This window comes from Saccopteryx leptura, chromosome 8 (genome assembly GCF_036850995.1).
Source record: "Saccopteryx leptura isolate mSacLep1 chromosome 8, mSacLep1_pri_phased_curated, whole genome shotgun sequence".
NCBI classification, from domain to species: domain Eukaryota; kingdom Metazoa; phylum Chordata; class Mammalia; order Chiroptera; family Emballonuridae; genus Saccopteryx; species Saccopteryx leptura.
In genome coordinates, this window is record NC_089510.1 from 49583885 (window position 1) to 49600573 (window position 16689).

Here is a 16689-nt window from a genome sequence, read left to right on the forward strand (position 1 = left end):
GAGGGTCAGTGTTCAGGTGACTGAATGTTCTATCCCTCAAAGGAAGCAAAGACCCAAGCCCCTTGGAATTACTGAGGCTCATCCCTGAAAAGCCTCACACATATAGAATTTTTATATGTGAAGTTACATGCTGCATCTCTAAATTCCAGTTTTAGTTGGACACAGGATTTCTAGAAACTTGTTCACTGTGGCTGTGCAACCCAAGACACCCGTGTGAGAGCAATTCAGGCTCTTTGAGGATAAGGATGAAAAATACCCAAATAATATATGACTATGAAAATCAGCCAGGATTCTGTCCACCAGAGAGAGATGGAAGTCTGCCAAAGCCCCATGCATCCTCTTAAAAGGTCAGCAAACTCTCTTTCACAGCCACTCACCATGGGCTCTGGCAGAAGGAGAGAAGAGCAGACTAGACTCATGTGAAAAGAGACTAAGGTTTGTGGCTCTGGGGAGGGACCTAAAGGGACAGCCACCAGGGTTCCTGTGCTGAGTCATTCTCCCACACCACAGACACCATCTTTCTTGCGTGGAGCACTCCCCTTCAAATAACAACCGCCTGGGAATGCAATAGCCCTATCCTTCCAACTCCCTGTTGCCCCTCCCTACAGATCTCATGCCACGTGGAAGAGTTAACTGCCTGGGCCTCGGGTGTTGAGGTCCAGGCAAACTGAGGGTGTGCGGGGGGTCAGTGAGCTGAGTTTTGTGGCTCTGAGGCAGGGGCCACTTTACCCACCTTCCTGTGCCTGACTAGCACCTCCCCTTCACAGGATCCACTAGACCAACGGTCCCCAAACTACGGCCCGCGGCCGCATGCGGCCCCCTGAGGCCATTTATCCGGCCCCGCCGCACTTCCAGAAGAGGCACCTCTTTCATTGGTGGTCAGTGAGAGGAGTATAGTTCCCATTGAAATACTGGTCAGATTGTTGATTTAAATTTACTTATTCTTTATTTTCAATATTGTATTTGTTCCCATTTTGTTTTTTTACTTTAAAATAAGATATGTGCAGTGTGCATAGGAATTTGTTCATAGTTTTTTTTATAGTCTGGCCCTCCAACGGTCTGAGGGACAGTGAACTGGCCCCCTGTGTAAAAAGTTTGGGGACCCCTGCACTAGACCCACCCTCTCAACTCCTGGTGGCCCTGCCCTGCCAAGCTTAGGCTGTTCAGAAGGTCTGGGCAGAATCTGGGACAGACTGAGTTGTGTGGTCTAGCTCTGGAGCCACTTATCCCTCACGTGCCAATGCAGAGCCCTCCCTTCATATGGCCAAATCTTGGTCTGCTAGCCTCACCCTCATGCCTGCCTGAGACACCACCGTACCAAAAAGGTCTGTGGGCACTCAGTGGGTAGAAGCTAGCCTTGGTGTACTATAGGACTTTTGCTGAGCAGCCTCAGACCCAGCACTAACACCAAGTTGGAACCTGTATCAATCTGGTGTACACAACTTTCTTTTACCTGGTAAATTACTGAGAATCGACCTCTTGCAACTCAAGTACTTCCAGAGGCTCCTCCAGTGACTGAGCAAAACAGGCAGTGTTAGGCAGAGATAGGTGGAGGCAGACAGAGGTGGATCACAGGGTAATTTGGGCCTTTTGCTGATCTGCCCCTGGGCTTAGGTACTGGTAGAAGCTGGCCTTGGTTCATAGTTTTATTCTTCCCACACATACCCAATCCAACAGAGGCAGCTACAAACTCTGGATCACTCTGTAGATCCAAACAGGTTGCCCTGGGCCAGTCATAGGCAGCATCTGACGTTGACCTGTACCAGAGTACCTCTTACGAAGCCCCAGAACCAGCATACCCAGCGGCAACCTTCAGACAACATCAGAACAGGATCCAATTAGCTTCAAAAGCAGCACATCCAAAGGGAGATCTAATAAGCTCCAGACCCTGCTGAAGCAAACTCCACTTTGTGTGGTCAGCACCTGCACAGCAGCTCGTACATTGTGGTTAAGGTCAATCTTCACAGTCAGCAAGCCTGAGAGTCGACCCAGCACACAAACAAACAACAATCAAGACTCAATTACAACAAGAGGGCTCATTAATCTATGCAATGGACAGTCCTGGAGCACCTAGCTCAGGTGATCAGGGAGATAGTGCCACTGGGTCCCATAGGACATCTATTTTACATGAGGACAAACTACCAAGACTGGAAGACCTAGCAGATCTACCTAATATTCAAAAACAAACATAAAGAGGCAGCCAAAATGGGAAGACAAAGAAACATTCTCCAAGTGAAAAAACAGGAGAAATCTCCAGAAAAAGAGCTAAATGAAATGGAAGCAAGCAATCTACCAGTTATAGAGTTCAAAACAATAGTTATAAGGATGCTCAAGGAACTTAAGGAAAGAATGGATAAAATCAGTGAGAACGTAAAGAAATAGTAAGCATAAAAAAGGATATAGAATCCATAAGAAAGAACCAGTCAGAAACGAAGACTACATCTGAAGTGAAGAAAGTACTAGAAGGAATAAACAGGTTAGACCAGGGGTAGTCAACTTTTTTATACCTACTGCCCACTTTTGTATCTCTGTTAGTAGTAAAATTTTCTAACCACCCACCGGTTCCACAGTAATAGTGATTTATAAAGTAGGGAAGTTAACGTTACTTTATAAAATTTATAAACCAGAGTTATAGCAAATTAAAGCATATAATAATAATTACTTACCAAGTACTTTATGTTGGATTTTCGCTAAGTTTGGCAGAATAAATCTTTATAAAACAACGTACTATAGTTAAATCTATCTTTTTATTTATACTTTGGTTGCTCCGTTACCACCCACCATGAAAGCTGGAACGCCTACTAGTGGGCAGTAACGACCAGGTTGACTACCACTGGGGTAGATGAAGCAGATGATTGAATCAGTGATTTAGAAGACAAGGTAGCAGAGAAGAGTAGAACAGCCTAAAGAAAAAGAATTTTAAAAATGAGGATAGTTTAAGGGATCTTTGGGACAATATAAAGAGTAATAATATCCACATCATAGAGGTACCAAGGAGAAGAAAGAGAGCAAAAAATGAGAACGTATTTGAAGAAATAATAACTGAAAACTTCCCTGATGAAGGAAGAAGACACACAAGTCCAAGAAGTGCAGAGAATCCCAAACAAGATGAATCCAAAGAGGTCTATACTGAGACACATTATAATTAAACAGGCAAAGTTTAAAGACAAAGGGAGAATCTTAAAAGCTGCAAAGAAAGACAGTTAGTTACCTACAAGGGATCTCCCATAAAACTTTCAGATAGTTTCTCAACAGAAACATTTCAGAACAGAAGGTACTAGCACAAACTATTCAAAGTAATGAAAAGCAAGACCCACAACCAAGACTACTTTACCCAGCAAAGCTATCATTTAAATTGAGTGAGAAATAAAGAGCTTCCCAGACAAGAAAAGGCTAAAGAAAAAGAAAGAAAAAAGAACATAGTTATAAAGAACAAACTGGCAATAAATACACAATCAATAATCACTTAAATACAAATGTCTTTAAATGCTCCAATCAAAAGACATAGGGTAGCTAAATGAATAAGAAAACAAGACCTATATATATGCTGTCTACAAAAGACCTACATCAGAATGAAAGACATGCACAGAGTACAGGTAAAGGGATGGAAAAAGATATTGCATGCAAACGGAAATGAAGAAAATCTGGGCTAGCAATATTTATATCAGACAAAATAGACTTTAAAACAAAAGGGTACAGTTGGAGATAATATAATTAGAGGTACATAATGATAAAGGGATCAATCCACCAAAGGGATCTAACCTTTGTATATAGTTATGTACCCAACATAGGAGCGCCTAAATTTATAAAGCAAATCTTGATGGACATACAGAGAGAGACTGAAAATAATAAGAGTAATAGGAAGGGATTTTAACACTCCATTGACATCAGTGGATAGATCTTCTAGACAGAAAAACAACAGGGAAACAGTGGCCCTAAATGACACACTAGATCAGACGATTTAATTGATATTATCAGAGCATTTCATTCCAAAGCAGCAAAATATATATTCTTTTCTAGTGCACATGGAACAATTTCTAAGATAGGCCGCATGTTAGGACACAAAACAAGTCTTAGTAAATTGAAAAAATTTTAAATCATATCAAGTATCTTCTCTGTCCATAGGTATGAAATTAGAAATCAATCACAAGAAAAAAAATTGAAAAACACAAAAACATATGGAGGCTAAATAACATGAATAGGTTGACACGAGATCAAAGAAGAAATCAAAGATATTGTGAAACAAATGAAAATGTGAACACAACAACCCAAAATCTATGGGACACAGCAAAAGCAGTCCTAAGAGGGAAATTCATGGCATTTCAGGCCTACCTCAAAAAAACAAAATCTCAAACAAAGGAATTAGCAAAAGAATGAGCAGATAAAACCCAAAGTAAGTAGAAGAAAGCAAATGATAAAGATCAGAGCAGAAAAAGACAAAATAGTCTTTAAAAGATACAAAAGATCAATGAACTCAAGAGCTGGTTCTTTGAAAATATAAACAAGATTGATAAACCTTGAAACTAATGAAATTGGAACAGTAATCAAAAAGCTTCCAACAAACAAAAGTTCTGGACTGGATGGCTTCACAGGTGAGATTTATCAAACATTCAAAGATAAACTAACACCTATAATTCTCAAACTATTCCAAAAATGCATGAGGAGGAAGACTTCCAAGCTCGTTTTACAAGGGCAGCATTAGCCTAATTTCAAAACCAGATAAAGACTCTCCAAAAATAAATATATATTATAGGCCAATACCCCTGACATACATAGATGCAAAAATACTCGACAAAGTATTAGCAAACAGAATCCAGCAATACATCAAAAAGACCACATGTCATATCAAGTGGGATTTATTCCAGGGATGAAAATCTATTGGCATGATACATCATATAAAAAAATGAAGGATAAGCCTGACCAGGCTGTGGTGCAGTCGATAGAGCATTGGACTGGGATGCGGAGGACCCAGGTTTGAGACCCCGAGGTGGCCCGGCTTGAGCACTGGGTTGCTAGCTTGGGCATGGGATCATAGAAATGACCCCGTGGTCGCTGGTTTGAGCCCAAAGGTCGCTGGCTTGAAGCCCAAGATCGCTGGCTTGAGTCCAAGGTTGCGGGCTTGAGCAAGGGGTCACTTGCTCTGCTGAAGTCCCCCTCAGTCAAGGCACATATAAGGAAGCAATCAATGAACAAGTAAGGAGCCAAAAGAAGACTTGATGCTTCTCATCTCCCCCTTCCTGTCTGTCTGTCCCTATCTGTCCCTCTCTCTGTCTCTCTCTCTCTGTGTGACACACACACACTCACAAAAAATAAAGGATAAAAATCACATGATCATATCAATAGGTGTAGAAAAAGCTTTGACAAAATCAGCACCCATTTATGATGAAATCTCTCAGCAAAGTGGAATGTATCTCAACATATAAAGGTCATATATGACAAACCCACAGCCAATATCATAATCAATGGGGAAAAACTAAAAGCATTTCCCTCAAGATTAGGAACAAGACAGAATGTCCACTTTCACCACTCTTATTCAACATAGTCCTGGAAGTCCTAGTTACATCAATCAGACAAGAAGAAGAAATAAAAGCCATCCAAACTGGAAAGGAAGAAGTAAAAGAGTCATTATTTGCAGATGACATGACACTGTATATAGAGAGAGAACCCTAAAGATTCCACCAAAAAAACTACTGAAACTGATAAATAAATTCAGTAAAGTAGAAGGATACAAAATAAATCTCCAGAAATTAGTTGCATTTTTATACACCAATAATGTACTATCAGAAAGGGAAACTGAGAAAACAATACCATTTACAATTGAATAAAAAAATAAAATGCCTAGAAAAAATTTACCCAAGGAGATAAAAGACCTGTACTTGGAAAATTATACACTAAATAAAGAAACGGAGAAAGATACAAATAAGTAGAAGCATATACTGTGTTTATGAATAGGAAGAATTAACATTGTTAAAATGTCCATACTACCTAAATGTAACTATAGATTCTTTAGATGTAGATGAGTGGATACATCAGTAGTTGAGTGGATAAAAAAGCTGTAGTACACTTACACAATGGAATACTACTTGACTATAAAAAAGAACAAATTTTTACCATTTGCAACATCATGGATGGACCTAGAGGGTATTATGCTAGGTGAAATCAGAGAAAGAAAAATACCATATGATTTCATTTATATGTGGAATCTAAAGAACAATATAAATGAACAAACAGAAGAGAAACAGACTCATAGATACAGAGTACAGACTGATGTTTGCCAGAGTGAAGGGACTGTAAAGTACAGATTGGTAGTAAGAAAATAGTCATCGGGATGTAAATTACAGCATAGGAAATATAGTCAATGGTAATGGAATGACTACATATATTGCCAGTTGGGTACTGGAAACATTGGGGGCACATTTTGTAAGGTATATGATTGTATACACTGGAAACTAATGCAAAATAATATTGAATGCAAACTGTAATTAAAAAATATTTTTTTTAAAAAATTTAAATTTTAAAAATAAAAAAGGTATTTTCAAAGGATAAAATATTTTAATAATCATTTTAATATTTATTCTTTAGCTCAATGTTTGTCTTTTGATTGGAATAGCATATTTTTTTAAATGATTACTGACATAAATGAATTAAACATCTAATATGTTTCTATTTGTTTTTTACAATCTCTTCTCTGTTCCTTTTCTTGTATTTCTTACTCTCATTTCCCTATTAGCTTTATATTTATTTTTTTATTTTATTTTTTATTTTTTATTAATTTTATTAGGGTGACATCCATAAATCAGGGTACATATGTTCAAAGAAAACATGTCCAGATTATCTTATCAATCAATTATGTTGCATACCCATCACCCAAAGTCAGATTGTCCTCCGTCACCTTCTATCTAGTTTTTTTGTGTGCCCCTCCCCCTCCCCCTTTATCTCTCCCTCCCCCCCCCCCCCCCCCCCGTAACCACCACACTCTTATCAATGTCTCTTAGTCTTGTTTTTATGTCCCACCTACATATGGAATAATGCAGTTCTTGTTTTTTTCTCATTTACTTATTTCACTTCGTATAATGTTATCAAGATCCCACCATTTCGTTGTAAATGATCCGATGTCATCATTTCTTATGGCTGAGTAGTATTCCATAGTGTATATGTGCCACATCTTCTTTATCCAGTCATCTATTGATGGGCTTTTTGGTTGTTTCCATGTCCTGGCCACTGTGAACAATGCTGCAATGAACATGGGGCTGCATGTGTCTTTACGTATCAATGTTTCTGAGTTTTGGGGGTATATACCCAGTAGAGGGATTGCTGGGTCATAAGGTAGTTCTATTTTCAGTGTTTTGAGGAACCACCATACTTTCTTCCATAATGGTTGTACTACTTTACATTCCCACCAACAGTGGATGAGGGTTCCTTTTTCTCCACAGCCTCTCCAACATTTGCTATTACCTGTCTTGTTAATAATAGCTAATCTAACAGATGTGAGGTGGTATCTCATTGCAGTTTTGATTTGCATTTCTCTAATAACTAATGAAAATGAGCATCTTTTCATATATCTGTTGGCCATTTGTATTTCTTCCTGGGAGAAGTGTCTGTTCATGTCCTCTTCCCATTTTTTTATTGGGATTGTTTGTTTGTTTGTTGTTGAGTTTTATGAGCTCTTTGTATATTTTGGATATTAGCCCTTATTTGGGCTGTTGTTTGAAAATATCATTTCCCATTTAGTTGGCTGTCTATTTTGTTGTCAGTTTCTCTTGCTGAGCAAGAACTTCTTAGTCTGATGTAGTCCCATTCATTTATTTTTTCCTTCACTTTCCTTGCCTTTGGAGTCAAATTCATAAAATGCTCTTTAAAACCAAGATTCATGAGTTTAGAACCTATGTCTTCTTCTATGTACTTTATTGTTTCAGTTCTTATATTTAGGTCCTATTAGCATTTTAAAACAGCTCTACTGAGGTATAAATTATATATTATGCATAAATTGCATATATTTGTACTTATACAACTGTAAAATTATTCTTCCATTCAAATAATGGACAGGTATTGATATTCCTCTAACTTTGTTTCTTTTTTAAAAAGTTGTTTTGGCTATTCTAGAAACTGCACATTTTCCCATGAATTTTAGAATAAGATTATCAAGTTCTACAAGGTCACCTGGGATTTTGAAATCGCATTGAATCTATAGTTTAGGGGAGAACTGACATCTTAATATTGAGCCCTCTATTCCACTGTCTTAGTGGCTAACAAAATGCCATAGACTGCATGGCCTATAAACAAAAGAAAATTATTTCTCACAGTTCTGGAGGCTGGAAGTGCAAGATCATGGTGCCAGCATGGTTGACTTCTGGTGAAAGCTCTCTTCCAGTTTTCAGGCTGACTTGTTGTATCCTCACATAACAGAAAGAGTGCTACTGAGCTCTCTGGTGTCTTCTTTTAAGGGCACTGACCCCATTCAAGGACTCCATCTTCATGACCTATTACCTCCCAAAGTCCCTATCTCCAAACACCATAACACTGAAGACTAGATTTCAACATCTGAATTTGGGGGTATGATGCAAACATCAAGTTTATAGCAGCCAGGAACAATTTACATCTCTCCCTTTATTTAGTGCTTCATTAATTTCTTTCAGAAAGACTAATTTTTAGTATATAGGTCTGACATAATTTTAACCAATTTTATCCCTATATATTTCATAATTTTGGATGTTCTTATGAATATTTTTTTACCTTTAAGTTTGTTGAATATGAACAACTGATGTTTGTATACTGATACTCTATTTTGAAACCATGCTAAACTCATCCATTAGTTCTAGTAGCATTTCTGCAGATTCCATTGAATATTGTATATAGATGATTGATTGACTTTCTTTTATTTAGGTGAGAGGAGGGGATATAGCATGGCAGACTCCCATATGAACACAACCAGGATCTACCCAGCAACCCCATCTGGGAACCATGCTTGTGTACTGAGCTATTTTTAATGCCTGAGGCTGATATGCTCCAACTGAGCTATCTTCAGTGCCTGGCGCCATGCTCGAACCAATCAAGCTACTGGCTGCAGGAGGGGAAGAGGGAAAGAAGGGGGAGAGAAGCAGATGGTCACTTCTCCTATGTGCCTTGATCAGAAATGGAACCCGAGACGCCCATACACTGGGCCAACACTCTATTCACTGAGCCACCAGTCAGAGCCTGACTTTCAAATAAAGACAGTTTTACTTCTTCCTTTTCAAATTGGATGTCTTTCATTTCTTTTTCTTACCTTATTGCACTGGTTAGGATCTCCAGAACAATGTTAATACAATTAGTTAGAGTGAACATCTTTGTCTTCTTGATATTAGGGGAAATGTATTTGGTCTTTTATCATTAAATATAATGTTAGATACAGGTTAAGTACATTCTCTTTTATTCCTATTTTGCTGAGATTTATTTTTAATGGATATGGGCTATATTACATTACCTAATATTTCTTGAATGATCTTGGTAGTTTCTGTCTTTAAAGAAATTGGTGGCCCTGGCCGGTTGGCTCAGCGGTAGAGCGTCGGCCTAGCGTGCGGAGGACCCGGGTTCGATTCCCGGCCAGGGCACACAGGAGAAGCGCCCATTTGCTTCTCCACCCCTCCGCCGCGCTTTCCTCTCTGTCTCTCTCTTCCCCTCCCGCAGCCAAGGCTCCATTGGAGCAAAGATGGCCCGGGCGCTGGGGATGGCTCCTCGGCCTCTGCCCCAGGCGCTAGAGTGGCTCTGGTCGCAATATGGCGACGCCCAGGATGGGCAGAGCATCGCCCCCTGGTGGGAAGAGCGCCGCCCCATGGTGGGCGTGCCGGGTGGATCCCGGTCGGGCACATGCGGGAGTCTGTCTGACTGTCTCTCCCTGTTTCCAGCTTCAGAAAAATGAAAAAAAAAAAAAAAAAAAAAGAAATTCGTTAATTTAATCTAATTTAATGAAATTATTGAAATAAAGTTATTTATAATATCTGTAGAATTTGTAGTGCTATCACCTCTTTAATTCATATTAGTAAATTGTGTCTGCCCTCTTTTTATCCTGATCAGTCTGGTTAGAGGTTTATTGGTTTTATTTATATTCTTAATCAGCATTTCCTTTCATTGTTTCTCTCTACTGTTTGTTGTTGTTGTTGTCCATTTTATTGACTTCTGCTCTGATATTTTGTACTCTTGTCTTCTGCTTACATTGGGTCTCATTTGCTCTTTTTCAAGTTTCTTAGGGTGGAAGCTGAGGATATTGATTTGAGACATTTTTCTTATGAGTCCTTAGCACTATAAATTTCCAATTAAGTATTGATTTTGATACTAACTTTTCATTTTCATTCAGTCCAAAATAACTTCTTGTTTCACTTTTGATTTCCTCTTTGACTCGTGAGCTATTTTGAAGCAGACTGTTTAGTTTCCAAATATTTGAAGATTTCTGTTATTGACTTCATTAATTCCATTGTGGTCAAGACCATATTTTGTATGACTTGAATCCTTTTAAATGTATTGAGAGTTATTCTATCACTTAGAAAACGTTCCACATGCAATAAAATGGAATAAATGTTCCACATGCAATAAAAAGGAATATTTTATTGCAGCTGTGTATAGTGCTCTATAAAGATCAATGAGGCCAAGCTAACTGATTGTGTTGGTTCCTTCTTCTATGTTCTTGTGTTCTGTCTTATTATTATAGCCATTACTGAGAGAAAGCTAATGAAATTTTGGACTAAAATTATGGATTTGTCTATTTCTCTCTGAAGTTATATCATTTCTACTTCATGTACTTTGAAGTTCTGTCATTAGGTGCAGATATATTTAATATTGTTATATCTTTCTGAAAAATTCACTAATTTGTCATTATTAGCTTATTTATGGTAATATTCTTTGCTCTGAAATATACTTCATCTAATATTGCTACTAAACTATATTTTGATTATCAGTGCTAGCATGGTAAATCTTTTTCATCCTTTTCTTCTAATTTATTTGAATCTTAATATGTAAAGTGTGTTTCTTTCACATAGTATAGAGTTGGTTTTGCTTTTTTATTCTATCTGCCAATTTCTGTCTTTTAGTTGAAGTGTTGTGATTTACATCTAAAGTAGTTATTGGTATATTTAGATTTAAATGCGTTATATTGATATTGGTTTTTATTTATCTCATCTCTTAGTTTTTCCTTTTTACCTTCTTTTCTACCTTCTCTTAGGTGAATTAAGTATTTTTATGATTCCATTTTATCTCTTTGTTGGCTTATTGCTTATCCTTAGTTGTGTTATTTTCTATGTGATTATTTTCATGTTTATGGATATATCTTTAATTTATCACAGTCTACCTCCAAGTGATATATCACTTCACATGTAGTATAATAACCTTACAACAATATACTTGCATGACTCCACTCCCAGATTTTGTGCTGTTATCATCATATATTTCCTTTTACTTATGTTATACACTTCACAATACAGTGGTACCTTGAGATACGGAATTAGTTAGTTCTGTAACCAAGCCCATAAGTCAGTCAACTCATATATCAAACAAATTTCTCCCATTTAAAATAACTGAAATAGATTTAATCCATTCTAGCCCTGTGAAACATCCTCAAACCATCCTAAATTATAAAAAAAAAAGTCTTTAATTAAGAAACACACATGTATACTTTACCAATGCATAACAAATATATAAAATAAAAGAAAAAAAGTGTTATTTAGTATTGTATTCTTACCTTGGAGACAGACAAGTGCGGCTAATGGAGGTGAATGGCGGAGGGGGAGGTGGGGAGAAAGGGATGCAGGCACTATAGACACGTAAACTAAAACTGCACTTTCTTAACATTAAATGTAAACTAAAACTGCATTTTCTTTACTTTAAACAAAACAAAAACTGCACTTTCTTTACTTAAATGAAACCACAAAAACTTAATTGTAAAAAAATGCACTTTCTTAACTTTAAACTTAACCTAAGCTTAACATTACATATTTTTCATTTAATCATCACCTGTTTTTGCCTTTTGGGCTGCACTTTTGGCACTTTCACTTGCAGAACTTTTGAATAAAAATCTATCCAAAGAGGTTTGCTTTTGCCTGCCTTTTTAAAATGTTATGGAAATGTGACAAAGAAGTGTCATTAAAAAGTGCTAAAGCACAAAACTGAAGGCTTTCCCCCCCTTAAATCAGGAACAAGACAGGGTTGTCCACTCTCTTCACTCTTATTTAATGTGGTACTAGAGGTTCTAGCCAGAGCAATCAGACAAGACAAAGAAATAAAAGGCATCCATATCGGAAAAGAAGAAGTAAAGGTATTACTCTTTGCAGATGATATTATCCTATACATCGAAAACCCCAAAGAATCCACAAAAAGACTACTAGAAACAATAAGCCAATACAGTAAGGTCGCAGGATACAAAATTAACATACAGAAGTCAATAGCCTTTCTATATGCCAACAATGAAACATTTGAGAACGAACTCAAAAGAATAATCCCCTTCATGATTGCAACAAAAATAATAAAATACCTAGGAATAAACATAACAAAGAATGTAAAGGACTTATATAATGAAACTATAAACCATTGTTAAGGGAAATAGAAAAAGATAGAATGAGATGAAAGAATATTCCTTGTTCTTGGTTAGGAAGAATAAATATAATCAAGATGGCCATATTACCCAAAGCAATATACAAATTTAATGCAATTCCTATCAAAATTCCAATAACATTTTTTAAAGAAATGGAGCAAAAAATCATCAGATTTATATGGAACTATAAAAAACCCCGAATAGCCAAAGCAATCCTAAAGAAAAAGAATGAAGCTGGGGGCATTACAATACCTGACTTCAAACTATATTATAGGGCCACGACAGCAAGGTATTGGCAGAAAAATAGACACTCGGACCAATGGGACAGAATAGAAAACCCAGAAATAAAACCACATATATATAGTCAAATAATTTTTGATAAAGGGGCCAACAACACACAATGGAGAAAAGAAAGCCTCTTCAATAAATGGTGCTGAGAAAACTGGAAAGCCACATGCAAAAGAATGAAACTGGACTACAGTTTGTCCCCCTGTACTAAAATTAACTCAAAATGGATCAAAGATCTAAACATAAGACCTGAAACAATAAAGTACATAGAAGAAGACATAGGTACTAAACTCATGGACCTGGGTTTTAAAGCGCATTTTATGAATTTGACTCCAAAGGCAAGAGAAGTGAAGGCAAAAATTAATGAATGGGATTACATCAGACTAAGAAGTTCTTGCTCAGCAAGAGAAACTGATAACAAAATAAACAGACAGCCAACTAAATGGGAAATGATATTTTCAAACAACAGCCCAAATAAGGGCCTAATATCCAAAATATACAAAGAACTCATAAAATTCAACAACAAACAAACAAACAATCCAATAAAAAAATGGGAAGAGGACATGAACAGACACTTCTCCCAGGAAGAAATACAAATGGCCAACAGATATATGAAAAGATGCTCATCTTCTTTAGTTATTAGGGAAATGCAAATCAAAACTGCAATGAGATACCACCTCACATCTGTTAGATTAGCTATTATTAACAAGACAGGTAATAGCAAATTTTGGAGAGGCTGTGGAGAAAAAGGAACCCTCATCCACTGTTGGTGGGAATGTAAAGTAGTACAACCATTATGGAAGAAAGTATGGTGGTTCCTCAAAACACTGAAAATAGAACTACCTTATGACCCAGCAATCCCTCTACTGGGTATATACCCCCAAAACTCAGAAACATTGATACGTAAAGACACATGCAGCCCCATGTTCATTGCAGCATTGTTCACAGTGGCCAGGACATGGAAACAACCAAAAAGCCCATCAATAGATGACTGGATAAAGAAGATGTGGCACATATACACTATGGAATACTACTCAGCCATAAGAAATGATGACATCGGATCATTTACAGCAAAATGGTGGGATCTTGATAACATTATACGAAGTGAAATAAGTAAATCAGAAAAAAACAGGAACTGCATTATTCCATACGTAGGTGGGATATAAAAGTGAGACTAAGAGACATTGATAAGAGTGTGGTGGTTACGGGGGGAGGGGGGAGAGGGAGAGGGAAAGGGGGAGGGAGAGGGGCACAAAGAAAACTAGATAGAAGGTGACAGAGGACAATCTGACTTTGGGTGATGGGTATGCAACATAATTGAACGACAAGATAACCTGGATATGTTATCTTTGAATATATGTATCCTGATTTATTGATGTCGCTCCATTAAAAAAATAAAATTATTAAAAAAAAAAAGAAGGAAAATAAAAGTGCTAAAGCACTACCAGTTGAAACTTTTTCAGGGTGTTTCTTTTCAATAAAACTTGAAAGCTTCTCCCACATTGCCAATATGTCTTTAATTTCACTTGTAGAAATCACTTTCTTCGACTCTACCTCCTCACTACTAATCTCTTGCAGAAGATCCATATGTTGCATCATCTGTAGCTCCTTCAACTGCTCAGTTGAGAATTCCTCCTCATGTTCCTCGACAAGCTCATTTACGTCACTCTCATCTACCTCCAGACCCATCAACTTTCCGAGGGACACAATCTCCTCCAACGCTTCTACCTTGGTCTCAGTCTCTGGTTCGAATCCTTCAAAGTCCCTGTCTGCAACAACATCAGGCCATAACTTTTTCCAAGCTGAGTTCAAGGTTCTTCTTGTAACCTCTTGCCATGCCAAGTCAATAATGTGTAAACATATCACGATGTTGTAGTGATCTTTCTAAAACTCTCGAAGGGTTAGATTTGTATTCTCAGTCACCTCAAAGCAGCGGCAGAACAAGTACTTTGTGTAAAGTTTTTTAACGTTGGAAATAACCTTCTGATCCATAGGTTGCAAGATTAAAGTCGTGTTGGGTGAGAGGTAGAGGACTTTCACAAATTTGAACTCATCGAGAATGCCGTCCTCAAGACCAGGTGGGTGGGCTGGAGCATTTTCAAGGATTAGTAATGCTTTCATCAGGAGTTTATTTTCTTGAAGATATTTCTTCATTGCAGGACCAAAGACGAGATTTACCCATTCAATAAAAAACTGCCACATAACCCATGCCCTAGCATTGGCGTGCCACATAACCTGCAGTTTTTCTTTAAGAATCTTGTGAGTCTTAAAGGCTCGAGGATTTTCGGAATGATACACTAGCAGTGGCTTTACTTTACAGTCACCGCTAGCATTTGCACACAATGCAAGGGTCATAAGGTCCTTCATGGGTTTATGGCCTGGCAGCTTCTTCTCCTCTGTGGTGATGAAAGTCCTCCAGGGCATTTTTTTCCAAAACAATATTGTTTCATCACAGTTGAACACTTGTTGGGGGATGTAGCCTTCCTTTACAATAAGCGCAGCAAAATGAGCGATGTACTCTTCAGCTGCCTTAACGTCAGCACTCGCAGCTTCACCACCGAGTGGATGCCAGATCTCTTCTTGAAATTTTCAAACCAGCCGTGACTTGCCTTAAACATATCTTCTGCTGCCTCTTTTGAGGTTGATGGTTCTTTCTTCCTCAAGTTGCCATAAATAATACGTGCCTTTTCATGTATTACAGTCTCCGTCACTGTATCTCCTGCCAGCTCTTTCTCTTTCACCCACACCAGCAGAAGCTTCTCCATTTCTTCATGGATATTTGTCCTTAATTGGGACAGAATTGTAGTTCCTTCCACTGGATTTGCGCTTTGGATGGCATCCTTTTGTTTACAAAAGGTACAAATTGTAGATGTATTGTGGTCGTACAGCCTTGCCAGTTCAATCACTCATACACCATGCTCATGTTTTTCTATTATTTCTTGCTTTACCTCTATCGACATCATTCTCTTCTTCTTCTCAACACTGTCCTTTACACTCACTTTCTTCAGCCCCATGATAGCCACAAAAAAAGTTAGTAAAAAATGCAATAATGATGCAAGAACTAGTACAGCACACAAGATTCTACTTGATTCTGCGGGTAACGCGTGAGAAAGAACGAGATGCTGGTGTTGTGCCGCCAATACTGGACCCGTGCACCAACGCGCCAACTAGCGACAGCTTCCCAAATCACAACTTGTATCTCGGAATTTCGCTCAGATCTCAAATAAAAATACAGATAGAGTCACAGCTGGTATCTTAAAAAATTCGTATGTTGGTCTGCTCGTATCTTAAGGTACCACTGTACATGTTTTCATTTTTCTTTAAACTGTCAATTATATTTTTAAAAAGTTTAAATAACAAGAAAAATCTTATATATTTTCTCATGCAGTTACCATGCCTGATGCAGCTCTCTGCTGTCCAATACTCTGTCCTACACACCTAAGCTGCCTTGGCCTTCCTGGACTTGAGACTGTCTTCTCCATTCAGGGAGTTTGAATTCTCTCTTTTTGTATCATATTGTAGAAACTGTATCCTGGTATACTTGTTTTTCTTTTGTTTCACTGAATATCTGAAACCATGTAATTAAAACATGAAGGTTTCTGGGCCATGGCCAGTTTGCTCAGTCAGTTAGAACATCATCCTAAAACAACAAGGTTGTGGGTTTGACTCCTATTCATGGAACACATGGGAAGCAACCCATGAATGAATAACTGAGTAGAACAACAAATGAATGCTTCCCTTCTCCCTCCCCTCTCTCTCCCTTCCTCTTTATGTCTCTCTCAGTAAATAAAAAAAATTAAGCCCTGGCCAGATAGCTCAGTTGGTTGGAGCATAATCCTGAA

General features: G+C 37.8%; 1 protein-coding gene across 3 annotated transcripts in view; it reads right to left on the reverse strand.

Moving 5' to 3' along the window:
* The window catches only part of GPR156 (G protein-coupled receptor 156), a 107946-nt gene that overhangs the window by 75930 nt on the left and 15327 nt on the right, over positions 1-16689 (reverse strand). The window contains exon 1 of one of the 3 annotated variants that reach the window (XM_066347651.1): positions 7092-7178. The exons of the other annotated variants lie outside the window; for them this stretch is intronic. The gene's annotated coding sequence lies outside the window, so the exon portion shown is untranslated. Of the gene's footprint in view, positions 1-7091; positions 7179-16689 lie in introns of those variants that run through there. 3 annotated transcript variants of the gene reach the window in all.